Source organism: Berghia stephanieae, chromosome 14 (genome assembly GCF_034508935.2).
Source record: "Berghia stephanieae isolate SIO BIC M18660-M18661 chromosome 14, UCSD_Bste_1.3, whole genome shotgun sequence".
Classification (NCBI taxonomy): Eukaryota; Metazoa; Mollusca; class Gastropoda; order Nudibranchia; family Aeolidiidae; genus Berghia; species Berghia stephanieae.
Genome location: NC_088373.1, coordinates 16,562,392 through 16,577,584, shown reverse-complemented (window position 1 = coordinate 16,577,584; position 15,193 = coordinate 16,562,392). Strand labels below are relative to the sequence as shown.

Here is a 15,193-nt window from a genome sequence, read left to right as displayed (position 1 = left end):
TTAATACGCGCATTCTTCCTGTCCTGCAGTATTCTCAACTCGTTCCAAACTTAATTTTAAAATACATGTGCTTTTATATAACGTAATATCCACTAAACGTGTTCAAAGCGCTTTCCAAAGGGTACCTGGCCAACAGCAACAGGTACCAAAGAACGATACGTGACACCTCATTTTTTCCGACAGAGGCAACGCTGTTAACGGTCAGGGACTCATTTTACACCTGAATACGGTGAGAGAATATGAGTAAACAGTCTTTTTCAAGGAGTCAACTATGCGCCGAGCGAGGCCCGAACCCAGGACCTTCCGATCTCAAAGCGTGCGTCATATCACATAGCCGCATAGAATACCATATTGTGCTCATTTTGTTTATAGTGTGACCAGTTCACAGATTTTGGGAACTTGCTATTCGTGTTGTGGCTATGAGGTCCTGTGGCGAGAGAGAGAGAGAGAGAGAGAGAGAGAGAGAGAGAGAGAGAGAGAGAGAGAGAGAGAGAGAGAGAGAGAGAGAGAGAGAGATAAACGCTCTCCCCTCGATGCCATCCACTGCTCCAAAATAACTGGTTCGAAATGTAGTAGTCGGTTGCATCATAAACAAGACAACTGGAGCTTTTTTTATACACAGCGCAATATCCACTAAATGTGCTCAAAGCGCGTTACAAAGGTTTCCTGACCAAGAGCAACACGTAACATGTAGATCGAGACATGACGCCTGTTAGGCGATATTACAAAATTTTTTCGACAGAGACAACGTTGTTGACAGTCATGTACTCATTTTACACCTGAGTACGTTGAGAGAATGTGAGTAAAGAGCAATTTCCAAGGACTCAACTTTGCGCCGAGCGAGGCTCGAACCCAGGACCTTCCGATCCGAAAGCGATTGTCATACCACTAGACACATAGCCACAACAAGACAGAGGTCCTTAATCAAGGCAGTGAATAGTGCCTTGATTCCGTTTATGTCATTGCTAGAAATATTAAATTCAGAGACATTCATAAAGTATGAAAGAAAAGAATGATTGTTCGTATTTACCCCATAGCTCGAGGCAATGACCTCCTAATAAAAACCTTATTTAAGACTGGTCTGTCAATAAAGTCAATAAGATATAAACATTAAAGAGGTTAGATACAATGGCTTAATATCTAAACTGTTAGCAAACAAAGTTAATTTGGTGAATATAGGGTTAATTTGGTGAATCTATTTCAAAACTTACCAAATAAACTGAATTTGGTGATTTTAAATCAAAACTGTTATGAAACAATCCTAATTTGGTACTTTTTAAAAATCAAATAATCTGGCTGACTGAAGACAATAATAAAGAGCTAAGTGACTTCAATTAACCAGTAGATTTTTAGCCAATTAAAAACATGGAATTTGTGTCACACCTTCAAACGTGCTCGGACAAACATGTTTATTTATAAACAATAACGTGAATGAAATCGACCTCTCTCTGGCCATTGTTATTGTTTGTATACGCCAAATTGTGACAGTTTATCCCACGATTTTTTCGATCATATAAGCATTAATGTTTACATATAGATAGAATGAAGCTAACGTCACTAGTGTCTTTGTTATTGATTTTGCCATCCGCGTTTATGACAAATTCTCACTTAACTCTAATATCCAGACTATAAAAGTTCTTGATAACACATAGTTTTGTGTGTTGGCCCATTATACACCAAGATGGCAATGTTGTGAGCTTGATTGCCAAGTGCAAACTTTTATAGATAGTATGCAGATGACGTCACTCAGGCCTTTGTTATTGTTTTTGCCATCCGCGTTTGTGAGTTGTTCTCACTAAACTGTATTAACCAGACTATAAAAGTTCATGGTTACACAGAGTTTGTGTGTTGGTCCGTTATACTTCCGGATGGCAATGTTGTGAACTCCTTGGCCAAGCGCATTCTATTTATATTCGAGTTGCTTGGACAAGGAACTCACAACATAGCCGATCAGAAATAAATAAAACAAAAATAAAGATCTGAGTGACGTCAACTTTGTTCTCTCTATACGGTGAGAAAAACTGTTTACAAACTATTTTTAATATTCGAATAGTCTTCTCAATAGACACTTAGATAACCACGCCTCTCGGACAGTTGTCATAATGTAAACAATGACAGTGATTGGTAAACATAGCGAACGACACAGATTTTACTATCGATGGTATGTGTCGTTATTCCTGGCAAGCTATTGACACAGATACCTTTTATACTATTACCTTATAATAGTCACGGAGCGCCCACAATATTTGCGGAGAAATAAAGGCTAAAGACACATAGATAACCACGCTTCCCGGAAAGTAGTCATAGGTACTGTAAACAATGGCAGTGATCGTTTTAACATAGCAAACAACACAGATTATACTATCAATGGTGTGTGTGTCTAAGTAAAATACCCACTGTTCTATCGCTTGATCAATAGAACCAATGCAGAAATCTATGTCTAAACGTAAACATTAAAATATGATCGAGAAAATCGTGTGATAACTAGTCACCCACTTGGCGGTATGAAAACAATAACAATGATCAGAGAGAGGTCGATTTCATTCACGTTATTGTTTATAAATAAACAACTATGTTTGTCCGAGCACGTGTGAAGGTGTGTCACAAATTCCAAATTTTGATTGGTCAGAAATCTACTGGTTAATTGGATTCAATCGTAGCCATCGTTATGTTATAGCCTGATACTGAAATCCAAAAGGACTGGCATTTTGACGTCATTAATTGGTTTTTGTCGTAGCCATCGTTATGTTATAGCCTGACACTGAAATCCAAAAGGACTGGCATTTTGACGTCATTAATTGGTTTTTGTCGTAGCCATCGTTATGTTATAGCCTGATACTGAAATCCAAAAGGACTGGCATTTTGACGTCATTAATTGGTTTTTGTCGTAGCCATCGTTATGTTATAGCCTGATACTGAAATCCAAAAGGACTGGTATTTTGACGTCATTAGTTGGTTTTTGTCGTAGCCATCGTTATGTTATAGCCTGATACTGAAATCCAAAAGGACTGGTATTTTGACGTCATTATTTGGTTTTTGTCGTAGCCATCGTTATGTTATAGCCTGATACTGAAATCCAAAAGGACTGGCAGTTTGACGTCATTAGTTGGTTTTTGTCGTAGCCATCGTTATTTTATAGCCTGATACTGAAATCCAAAAGGACTGGCATTTTGACGTCATTAATTGGTTTTTGTCGTAGCCATCGTTATGTTATAGCCTGACACTGAAACCCAAAAGGACTGGCATTTTGACGTCATTATTTGGTTTTTGCACCGCCTTGTGAGTTGTCGTTAGTAGAGCTCATGGAAAAAAAGTGGTCCCATTGGTTGAACTATTGAATACAACTCACGATTTGTTTTCTTTTGTGGTAAAAGACTGGCATTTTGACGTCATTTCGTGAGTTGTATTCAATAGTTCAACCAATGAAATAACTTGTTTCCATGAGCTCTACTAACGACAACTCACTAGGCGGTGCAAAAACCAAATAATGACGTCAAACTGCCAGTCCTTTTGGATTTCAGTATCAGGCTATAACATAACGATGGCTACGGTTTCAGGCCATAACATTACGAAGGCCACCATTCAATAGTCTGATGTCACGTCGCCCAGCGACGGCGGCCATCGTGGTTCTAAACAAAGAAAATCGGTACTTTCTATTCTTCATTCTGACTAGAACTTTTCATATGTCATGTGATCAGAATGTGTAAAAGTCAAAACATGATCAGATTTATAAAGTTTTTTTGTTTTCCCTCTGGATACACTTTTATGCCCGTCGGAGAGATATTTCATAAGGCATCCGCCATTGTTCCGATAGTTTAGAGCCAGTTACTAAGTTACTATGCGTCATAACGAGGGAAGTGACGTTACGACTGTTGAATCGTATTAGAGATTTTATTTTAAAAGCAATAAAATGTTTGTTTTTTTTAAATTATAGATAGAACGAAGACGACGTCACTCTGGTCTTTGTTATTGTTATTTTCTTTTTGTTTTTTGTTGTTTTTTTTTTTGTCATCCGCGTTTATGAGTAATTCTCACTAAACTGTATCAACCAGACTATAAAAGATCATGGTTACACATAGTTATGTGTGTTGGTCCGTTATACTTCCTGATGCCAATGTTGTGAGCTTCTCAGCCGAGTGCATATTATATATTGGAAAGTTCAGTTAAGTTTTATTTTTATGACTCTAAATGAATTCAATCTAAAGTCACCTTAAATCGTCCCGTTATCGTCCTGTTTCTTTGTATAAGTAGTAGAGGCTAGTCCTTCAGAGCCATTCGGCCCGTGGAGCCGGAGTTTATCCGTAGCCATCGTTAACTCATAGCCTGACACTGACCAAAAAGGACGTCAAAAGACAAGTCTTTGGCCACAAAAGTAAGCAAATCGTGAGTTGTATTCAATAGTTCAACAAATGGGATCACTTATTTCCATGAGCACTACTAACGACAACTCAATAGGCGTTGCAAAAACCAAATAATGACGTCAATACCATCTGAGTTATTGGGACTCCCCCCCCCCCCCCCCAGTTTTGTGTGTATAAAGATTACAATAATTGTGGAACCATTCACTTCTCGTGTTGTAATTCGGTCGTGCAGTATTGAACAAAGGGAAACTACTCATTAAAAGCCTTATGCATTGTGAAGAATGACATTGTTACTTCCCATTGATTCTAAATTAACGTCAAACATCTCTTTGTTATTGCTTTTAGCCAGCTGTTATTATGAATAATTCTCACTAAATTGTATATCAATCAGGCTGAAAACGTCTAGGGTTACACATTGATTTGTGTGTTTGTACTTTATATCCGTTATAGATAGAATGCGCTTGGCCAAAGAGTTCACAACATTGCCATCCGGAAGTATAACGGACCAACACACAAACTCTGTGTAACCATGAACTTTTTTAGTCTGGTTAATACAGTTTAGTGAGAACAACTCACAAAAGCGGATGGCAAAAACAATAACAAAGGCCTGAGTGACGTCATCTTCGAACTATCTATAGATAGTATGCGCTTGTCTAAGAAGTTCACAACATTGCCATCCGGGCGTATAACGGATCAACATACAAAACTCTGTGTAACCTTGAACGTTGATAGTCTGGTTAATACAGTTTAGTGAGAATTACTCATTAACGTGGATGGCAAACAAAACCCCAAAAAATTACAAACACGCGAGTGGCGTCAACTTTATTATATATATACTAATGAGATTAAACAAAATCGAGACTGTGGATCCTATCAAAATAAAAAACAACAACAACACAGAATGAATAAATGGATAAATAAACAAAACAAAACAAAAACAAAACCTCAAGCATTTATATAGCGCAATAACCATTAAGCGTACCCAAAACATATTACATTTTTTTCGCACATATACAACGCTATTAACGACCAGGTACTCATTTTACACCTGATTACGGCGAGAGAATGTGAGTAAAGAGGACTCAACTATGCACCGAGCGAGGCTCGAACCCAAGACCTCCCTATTCAACAGCAGCAGGTAACAAATAGGACAAAACATGACGCCTGTTTGATAACATACATAATTTACCCCGCAGAGACAACGTTGTTAACCGTCAGGTACTCATTTTACACCTCGAGTACGGTGAAAAAATGGAGTAAAGAGCCTTTTCCAGGGACTCAACTATGCGCCGCTCTAAGTGGGACTGGACTTGAACCCTGGAATCTTCCGGACCGAAGGCAAAGGCCATACAGTTAGATAGACAGCATAGTCACACTCTTGCTCTGCGCCAAGTCTCGATGAAGGTTTGCACCAGCCCGTTTTACACGGAGTGCAAATTGCTTATGCCATCGATGCACCCTCGTGTCATTTACCCTGTTTACAAACAGAATAGGAATCAACAGCGGTGACGCTACTTCCTTCGTCATGACGCATAGTAACATAGCAACTGGCTCTAAACTATTGGAACAATGGCGGACGCCCTTATGAATTACTTCTCCGACGAGCATAAAAGAGTATCCAGAGGATAAAAACATCATAAATCCGATCATGTTTTGACTTTTATACATTCTGATCACATGACATGTGAAAAATTTCTAGCCAGCATGAAGAATTTAAAAATACTGAATTCCTTTATTTAGAACCAAGCTGCTCGTTGCGGACGTGACATCAGACTATTGAATCCTATTATCGTACTTTAAAAAAATTGTACCCCCTGTTTTTGGCTATGGGGTTTTGTAGTAGGACATTATTCGACTTGACAGCGTAGTCGCTGTCGGAAAATAAATTGTAATCGCCTAACAGGCATCATGTCTTGTAAACCTCTGGAGAGAAAAAACAAATATGACTCATGTGAATGAGGGACGACACAAACTAAACAACGTTTCGAACTTTGGCCTTCCTCTTGTTTCATGCAGATAATGGCGACAATGTTCTTGCTCTTGTTCTTCTTGTTCTTCTTCTTGTTATTGTTCTCCTTCTTGTTCTTCTTGTTCTTCTTATTATTATGAATGACAAGGCCCAGGCTTTGAACCAGTGATGAAGCGTTTGAAACAATGATTTAAAACTGATATTGAATCAATATGTCGTACCCTGACTGGTCCTGCAGACGAGGTGTATGTTTAGAACATATGTCGTTTTGTAATTAAATAAGTTTGTTTCCCACTATTCCGATCATAATAATATTTTAAATACCGAGTTTTTATAGTATAATAAATGACAAAAACATCTGTCATGTTTTTAACGTATTGTATAATTATTTGTATAAGTTTTGAAATCCATATCATTATAATGGTTACGTAACTATTTACTTTATTTTATTATTATTTCCAAATGCACTATATCCAACTCTCTACATGATTATTATAGCTTCCAAAGGCAATAAAATAGATACTGAGTTTTTATAGTATAATAAATGACAAAAACATCTGTCATGTTTTTAACGTATTGTATAATTATTTGTATAAGTTTTGAAATCCATATCATTATAATGGTTACGTAACCATTACTTTATTTTATTATTATTTCCAAATGCACTATATCCAACTCTCTACATGATTATTATAGCTTCCAAAGGCAATAAAATATACTTTAACTCCATCTTTTTAAACGACCATTTGCACATTTGCAAAGCACAACCTATTTAATTTTCAAATACTCAAATCGCTTTGCGGGGGGGGGGGGGGGGGGGGGGGGGGGAGGGCAGGGTCTCAGGCCAACAGCAATATTTATGACCTAGAAGAACAAGAAAAACCTCTGTAAGACGAGATTATATTTTATTTTTCGACAAAGACAACGCTGTTAAGGACCAGGTCCTCATTTAATATTTAAGGAGTTATAAAGAACCTTTTCCAATGACTCAGCTTTGCGACGCTCAGAGCTCAGGGCTCAAACTCAGAAGCTTCTGGTACGAAGGCGTGTGTTATACCACTAGATACAAAAGCCACACCATTCCTACTAATAAAAGTAGTACTTGAGGGTCTTTAGGCCCATTGAGCCGGAGTTTATCCCGATTTCTTTAGCGTGAAACGGACAACATCAATTGCTTGCTATCCTTTGGATAGGACGCTACTCTATTGCAAAGTACTTTCCGCTAGAAATAACAGAGCCAGCTACCCAATCACTGCTGGAAAGACAGGGGGATCGATATCGGTACCTTTATGTGAAAAGCGAGTGCTCTACCAAATGAGCTATCGGCACCCCCTATTCCTACAAATACAAATGGGATTAACATTAGCTCAATGGGGAAAATCACTATAAAACAAGAATATTATTGCTTCTGAAAGCAATAAAACGTTGTTTACCAGAGTCCCAATAGCAGCGAGACTCAATGATACGGTTTTTGATACGCATTTGTGCGGCTATGTGAACTTTTGGTATAGCACTTGCTTTCGAATCGGAAGGTCCTGAGTTCTTGGAAAAGGCTCTTTACTCACGTTCTCTCACCTTACTCATGTGTAAAATGAGTACCTGGCCGTCAACAGCGTTGTCTCTGTCGAAAAAAATTCTATTATGGCCTAACAGGCGTCATGTCTCGTTCTACATGTTAAATGCTGCTGTTTGACAGGGATCCTTTGTAAAGCGCTTGAGCACGTTTAGTGGATATTACGCTATATAAAAGCTCAAGTTTTTTAGTTTTTTTTTTAACCCGAAAGGTCTTGAGTAAGTCAACTCACCCAAGCTCAGTTTGCGGCGCTGCACTGCGGCTGATGATATGCCAGGGTTATTCTAGTCTTCCCTGGGGGTAGACCCGAGAGGCAAATTTCCTCTTTGGGATGAAAAAAGGGAATTTAATTTAATTTTTATTTATATCACCCAAATGCTCAGCATAGTGCTATGTGGGTCAATTAAAATGTAGTTTAAAACTTATATCTTATAATCAATCATTGCCAATGTTATATTCCTTCAAGCGGTTTTACTGCGGTGTGTGTGAGTGGTATGTGTGAGTGCGTGTGTGTGTGTGTGTGTGTGTGTGTGTATGTGTGTGCCGTTGTGTTATAGTTTTATTATCTTGGTAATTTAGATTATCTGGATTTGAATATGATGGGTTACGGTTTCAAACTTAGGCAACAGATGTTTCAAATTAAATATATGTTTGAATGTAGTTTTATAGTCCCTAGGTGCGCCTAGAGCCTCCAACCAGGAGGATAGGTTGCGCAATATAAATATGCATTTGTTAATATTATTATTATTATTATTATTATTATTTTTATTATTATTATTATTATTATTATTATTATTATTATTATTATTATTATTATTATTATTATTTTTAATGTGGTCTTGTGGTATGACACTCGTTTTCGGATCGGTAGGTCCTCGGTTCGAGCCATGCTCGGCGCATTGTTAAGTTCTTGGAAAAGGCTCTTTACTCACATTCTCTCACCTTACTCAGGTGTAACATGAATACCTGACCGGGGGAAAATGTAATATCGCCTAACAGGCGCCATGTCTCGCTCTACATGTTATATGTTGCTGTGGTCGGGCTAAAGCGCGTTGAGCAAGTTTAATGGAATATTGCGCTATATCAAAGCTCAAGATTGTTTTTGTTTCTGTTTTTTAAATGGTTGTTGTAATCAAACATATCGGTTCAAATACTTGACAAATGTTGAAAGCAGGTATTAGTGTAAGATTTTTTAAAAAAATACATTTTTTTAAATCCCTTTATTCATCCCTAAGGGGAAATTTGTCTTTAGGATCTATTCCAAGGGAAGACTGGAATAACCCAGGCGTCTACCGCAGTGCACCGTCGCAAAGTGAGCTAGGCAGGACGAGGTGACTCGTTGCTCAAGGCCACACAACGAGGCGGGTAGTAGAACTCGGTACCTTTTGGGTACGAGACAAAGACAGTGCCGCTGAGCCACGCTGTCTCATTAAAAAGGTTTGTATGAAACAGTGCCAGACAAAAAAGAGAGGAAATATACAAAGAACAAGACATAACATAAACATTTCAAAAAGGAATAGAAAATTCAACGTGCTTGACCGTAGCCATCGTTAACTTAAAGATAGTTTGCGCTTGGCTAAGAAGCCCACAACATTGCCATCTAAAAGTATAAGGGACCAAGACACAAAACTATGTGTAACCAAGAACTTTTATAGTCTGGATAATACAGTTTATTGAGAATTACTCATAAACGCGGATGGCAAAAAACAATGACAAAGACCCGAATGACGTTAACTTCATTCTATCAATAAACAAGTTTAGAACAGAACAAATATAAAGATACATTGTATAGATATTTATTGAAATATTTGTGAAATCATTGAGTCCTAGACCTCACAGTGTATTTCTTTCCCAATAGGTTGTTTCATTTTTTACGGCCCAGGAAATTGGCGTTCTGAAATGAAGAAAGACGAGGAAATAAGGTCGGTATTTTGGGGGGTTTTTTTGGAAAGGGTGATGATGAAAATGAAGTTGCGGATGTTAATAATGAGGTGATTAATCATGATGATAGTGATGATGATAATGTTGTTGATGATGATGATGATGATGATGAGGATGAAGATGATGATGATGATGATGATGATGAGGATGATGATGATGATGATGAAGATGATGATGATGATGATGATGATGATGATGATGATGATGATGATGATGATGATGATGATGCGGTTTTTGTCATCTCAATATTTATATTATGTAATGTTGTGACGTTTTTGTTCATACGTGTACAATATACTATTTACCAACTTTCCTCAAAGAGTTTTACAGAGGGAATCAGAGACACTGATCCTCCGGTCCGAAGGTGAGTAGACCACTCAGTCTCTTAACCCTCTCCTTATCAACTATACGAAAGTCGTCACATACGTTACAATACCATCAAATTTCTCTTGTACATCATAACATTTAAAGAAAATGAACAGTGTGTTGTACAACTTGTTTTGCTAAAGAAATTATGTATCGAAAGAACTTACTTATTGTGTTTGAGTGATAAAAAACAATATTTTTGTTTAAGTTGGGTGTGAAGTTTTCGTGAAAATCCTGAAATTGTCTGGTAAGGAGAGGGTTAAAATCAAGAATAATAGCTCAAAGTCAGTGACCATGCGGGGGACAGTGACTGTGGCTATGGCTATGTCGTCTTGTAGTATGACACTCACTTTCGGATCGGAAGGTCCTGGATTCGAACCTAGCTCGGCGAAGAATTGAGTCTTTTGGAAAAGGCTCTTTGCTCACATTGTCTTACCGTACTCCGGTGTAAAATGGGTACCTGGCCGTGTGAAATTTCTTTCTGTCTCCAGGTGGTGATTGATTGGTAAAGATCGATAATAAAAAGTAAGACATGAAGCCTTTTAACCCTTTCCTCACCAACAACACGAAAATCGTCACATTCTGTACAATGCAACCAAGAACTTTCTCAATTGATTTCTTATAATTTCTTTCAGTGATTTCTTATGAACGCCATAAAATTTGAAGAACATCTGTTTCTTATAGCAATAAAAAAACTTGACGTTGAGTTGCAGATAGAGCTCATATTGCTGAATAATTTTATGCATAGAATGTACTTGGTGCTTTTCTGTTTGATTAAGAAAAAAATCTATTTTTGCGGTTGGTGGGGGTGGAGTTTTCGGGGGAATATTCTGAAACTGGCTGGTGAGGAGAGAGTGAATGGAAATTTGATTAGATTTGACCTACTACAAGATAAATAATATATTATACTCATTAGGTCTCCACTTTGTTCGTTTACCCTCCACTTTCCCCTGAATCACATCTTTCATTAGCGTGCATGGGTTTCGGCATATTCAGAGAAAGTGCAGAACGGCTATTACATGCATTGCCTTCAACCCGATGAAGAGGTATCAAGGTATCCAGGTATAAAATATGACCGAAAAAAATACAAATTAAAAAAAAGCAAACAAAACAATGAGTCTTTCAGAGCCGTAAGACCTATGGAACGGTTACTATAGCGTTAAACGGATAATAACAACTACTTGCTACCCTTTGGATAGGACGCTAGCCTTTCGCAAAGTGCTTTCCGCCATATCTAACAAACCCAGCTACCCAATCACTGCTTGGTAGACGGGGGGGGGGGGGGGGCAGAAAAAAATTCCACTGCACCCGGGGTCGAGTGTTAGTGTTTCACTAACTAACTGGACAAACAAGATCCCAAATTTAAAAAAAAAGAAATGACTTACCAGCATATTGTCCTTGTGATTGCGAGGCCTTGTGGTTGGGCTACCCAGAGACAAGGCAATGAGTATAGCCATCGTCTGGAGTTGTTGCGGGAGAGAAATGAATAGAAAATATTAAACAACCTTCACTGCCAATATTGACAGTATAGGGTTCAACCGGTGTGACGTCACTTCCCTCGTAATGACACATAGTAACTTAATAACTGGTTCTAAACTATCGGAACAATGGAGGAGGCCCTTATGAAATGTTTCTCCAACGAGCATAAAAATGTATCCAGAGGAGAAAAACATTATAAATCGGATCATGTTTTGACTTTTATACAGATGAATATACGTTAATATAAGATTCTTGACCTCCTTCAATGGAAATTTCGAACGAGTTTTCAACACTGATGTACGACCTTTGTAGGGCGCATGGGAACGAGTTGACGTCACTCAGTTCTTTGTTATTGCTTTTTGCCATCCATTTAATGAGTAATAGCATTCAATTGTCTGATGTCACGTCCGCCCAGCAACGAGCAGCTTGGTTCTAAACAAAGAAAATCTGTATTTTTTATTCTTCATTCTGACTAGAACTTTTTCACATGTCATGTGATCAGAATGTATTAAAGTCAAAACATGATCAGATTTATAATGTTTTTATCCTCTGGTACACTTTTATGCTCGTCGGATAGATGTTTCATTAGGGATTCCGCCATTGTTCCGATAGTTTAGAATCAGTTATTAATGTACTGTGCGTTATTACAAGGGAAGTGACGTCATGACTGTTGAAACCTATTCTCACTAAACTCTATCAATCAGATTTTCAACGTTCAAGGTAACACAAATGTTTATGTTTTGGACCGTTACATTTCCGGGTGGCAATGTTTTAAGTTTCTGGTTTCAACAATTAAACATTAAAGACATCTCTCATTCGTCCTTAGTGTTTCATTCATCATGTTTTTTTTTATAAAGAGGAAACCCGAAACGTCCACAGTAATAAATTGGATATTCGTTTAATAAAATGAAGCTGTCATTTCAATACTTATCCATATTTTTCAAAAATCACCATTAGACTTTATTACCACCATCAGTTGACAAGTTAAAAGTGTGACCCAGAGGTGCATTGTGATTCAAAGACGAATCAATGCAATTTCAAAGAAGTGAACGCAATGTTAAAATGTTAATTACAAAAAAATGGTATCTATATTATAACAGCTTTTAAAACAATAAAAGAACAAAATACCAAACACGTAGCATGTCGTGCTCAACACTCTTCTTGAACGCATAAACCTATAGATAGAATAAAGATGACGTCACTATGGTCTTTGTTATTTTTTTATTTTTTTTTTGCCATTCACATATATGAGGGGACAAAAACATACCAGCTAACCAAGCCATGTCGGGATACTTCCAAAAACACGGGAACCTTTTCAGAGGAAGACCGATCACAACACTCCCTGTGATCCTAAACAAAAACCTCACAACACTTGGACAAAGCATTAGTCTCATAACGGCAGGGGACCTTGAAAATCTGAGAACCCTAGCAGAGGACCGGCAATATTGGAGACACCTCACACAGGAAATACTGGAAACAGCCAAGGCGACCCTATCTTTCGGTTGAGACGCGAAAGGCATCTAAGTCAAGTCATATATGAGTACTTCTCACTTAACTATATTAACCAGACTATAAAAGTTCATGGTTACACAGAATTTTGTGTGTTGGTCCGCTATACTTCCGGGTGGCAATGTTGTGAGCTTCTTAGCCAAACGCATACTATCTATAGATACATCACTACATATTCAGACGGAATAAAGAAGGGGGTTTAAGTCCCAAACACTCCTTGTTCTTTTTAGAAGTCAAAGGTTGGTCATAGGTTGGAAAGTTTTTGGCAAGATGGGGGTCATTTTAATCAATCTATATTTGAAGGTCGAGCTTTCTGATCAAAATTTTTGTAACGTGTTTTTTCCCAGAGAACAATAGCATGATTCTTAGATATTTTTAATACTAATAGCTAAGCCGAAGTACATAATAAGAGTAATTAAGATAAATAATAAAAATCAAAATAAATCCCCTTTATTCATCCAAAAGGGGAACTTTTGTCTTTAGCACCTATTCCAAGGAAAGACTGGAATAGCCCAGGCGACAGCCGCAGTACAACGCCGCAAAGTATAACTGGGGCGAGCGTGACGTCATACAGCTCACAGCGGGTAGTTGAACTCCCCGTTACCTTTGGGATTCGAAGCAAAGACAACACCACTGAACCGCGATGCCTCTTGAAACATAGTGTGTCAAAATCTAGCGACGTCTTTTCATTTTGGAAAGAAAATATCGCATAAGAGACGGGGTTTTCAGTCATCCCTCGCATTGATTACAATGTGGGGTAACATTGACTCTACATGAAAAAACGTTTCAATATAATTTTTTTTTTAATTACACCTTCCGCAACGGCATCAATAGATATCGTCGCCAAGGCATTTCGTGAAGGAATACCGATAACCCATCAAATAAGATGTCTGATGTCAAAAGGAATCACCCATGTTGTCCAAAATAATGTTGCCCAATGAAAAAAAAAACGAAAGTGTTTGAAGCGGGGCACGAACCCGGAACCTTCTGGATCAACTCTCAACCATTTGGCCCCCCTTTTTAAAATATATCTATTGAAATAAAAATGTAAATGCTATACTCACCAGCAAATATAAAATCTTCATTTCGAAACCAAACAAACTTTTATTTATCACAACAGGATTCGAAGCCAAATCTGACGTTATTCACTGAGAGAATTCGATTTTAAAATCCATCAAACTATATTTGACACACACACACACACACACACACACACACACACACTATATATATATATATATATATATATATATATATATATATATATATATATATATATATATAATGCCCGTGATGTGCGGGGCACCAGATTGTGGGAGCAGCTTAATCCTACCCGAGGGCCATCCGACCAAGGGAACGTAAGCTGGGAACCTTTGATAAAATAATTTTATTACACCAATGATACGTCAATCACAGAGTCTGAATTTTAGATGTCATTTCGCCTAAATACCAAGTTTTGTTTATTTGCCTTATAAGAAGGTTGGTCTTTATCTTACTTTTGATTTGATTGATGCTGTTGTCTATAAGGATTACTGCCTGGTACAACTTTTGGACATTAGAATAAGGGTGGCCTTTATCTTACTTTTGACTTGATTGATGTTGTTGTCCATAAGGATTACTGCCTGGTACAACTTTTGGACATTAGAATAAGGGTGGCCTTTATCTTACTTTTGACTTGATTGATGTTGTTGTCCATAAGGATTACTGCCTGGTACAACTTTTGGACATTAGAATAAGGGTGGCCTTTATCTTACTTTTGACTTGATTGATGTTGTTGTCCATAAGGATTACTGCCTGGTACAACTTTTGGACATTAGAATAAGGGTGGCCTTTATCTTTTTTTTGACTTGATTGATATTGTTGTCCATAAGGATTACTGCCTGGTACAACTTTTGAACATTAGAATAAGGGTGGCCTTTATCTTTTTCTTTTGACTTGATTGATGTTGTTGTCCATAAGGATTACTGCCTGGTACAACTTTTGGACTAGAATAAT

The 15,193-nt window shown here is 37.7% G+C and overlaps 1 long non-coding RNA gene across 1 annotated transcript; it reads right to left on the bottom strand.

Annotated features, from left to right (window-relative positions):
* Positions 1 to 9,683: 9,683 nt before the first annotated feature.
* On the bottom strand, positions 9,684 to 14,407 carry LOC144959675 (uncharacterized). The gene is made up of 3 exons (XR_013642647.1): positions 14,263 to 14,407; positions 11,596 to 11,670; positions 9,684 to 9,797 (listed from the first exon to the last, which is right to left on the bottom strand). It is a non-coding gene; the product is annotated as an uncharacterized LOC144959675 (long non-coding RNA).
* Between the last annotated feature and the right edge of the window lie 786 nt (positions 14,408 to 15,193).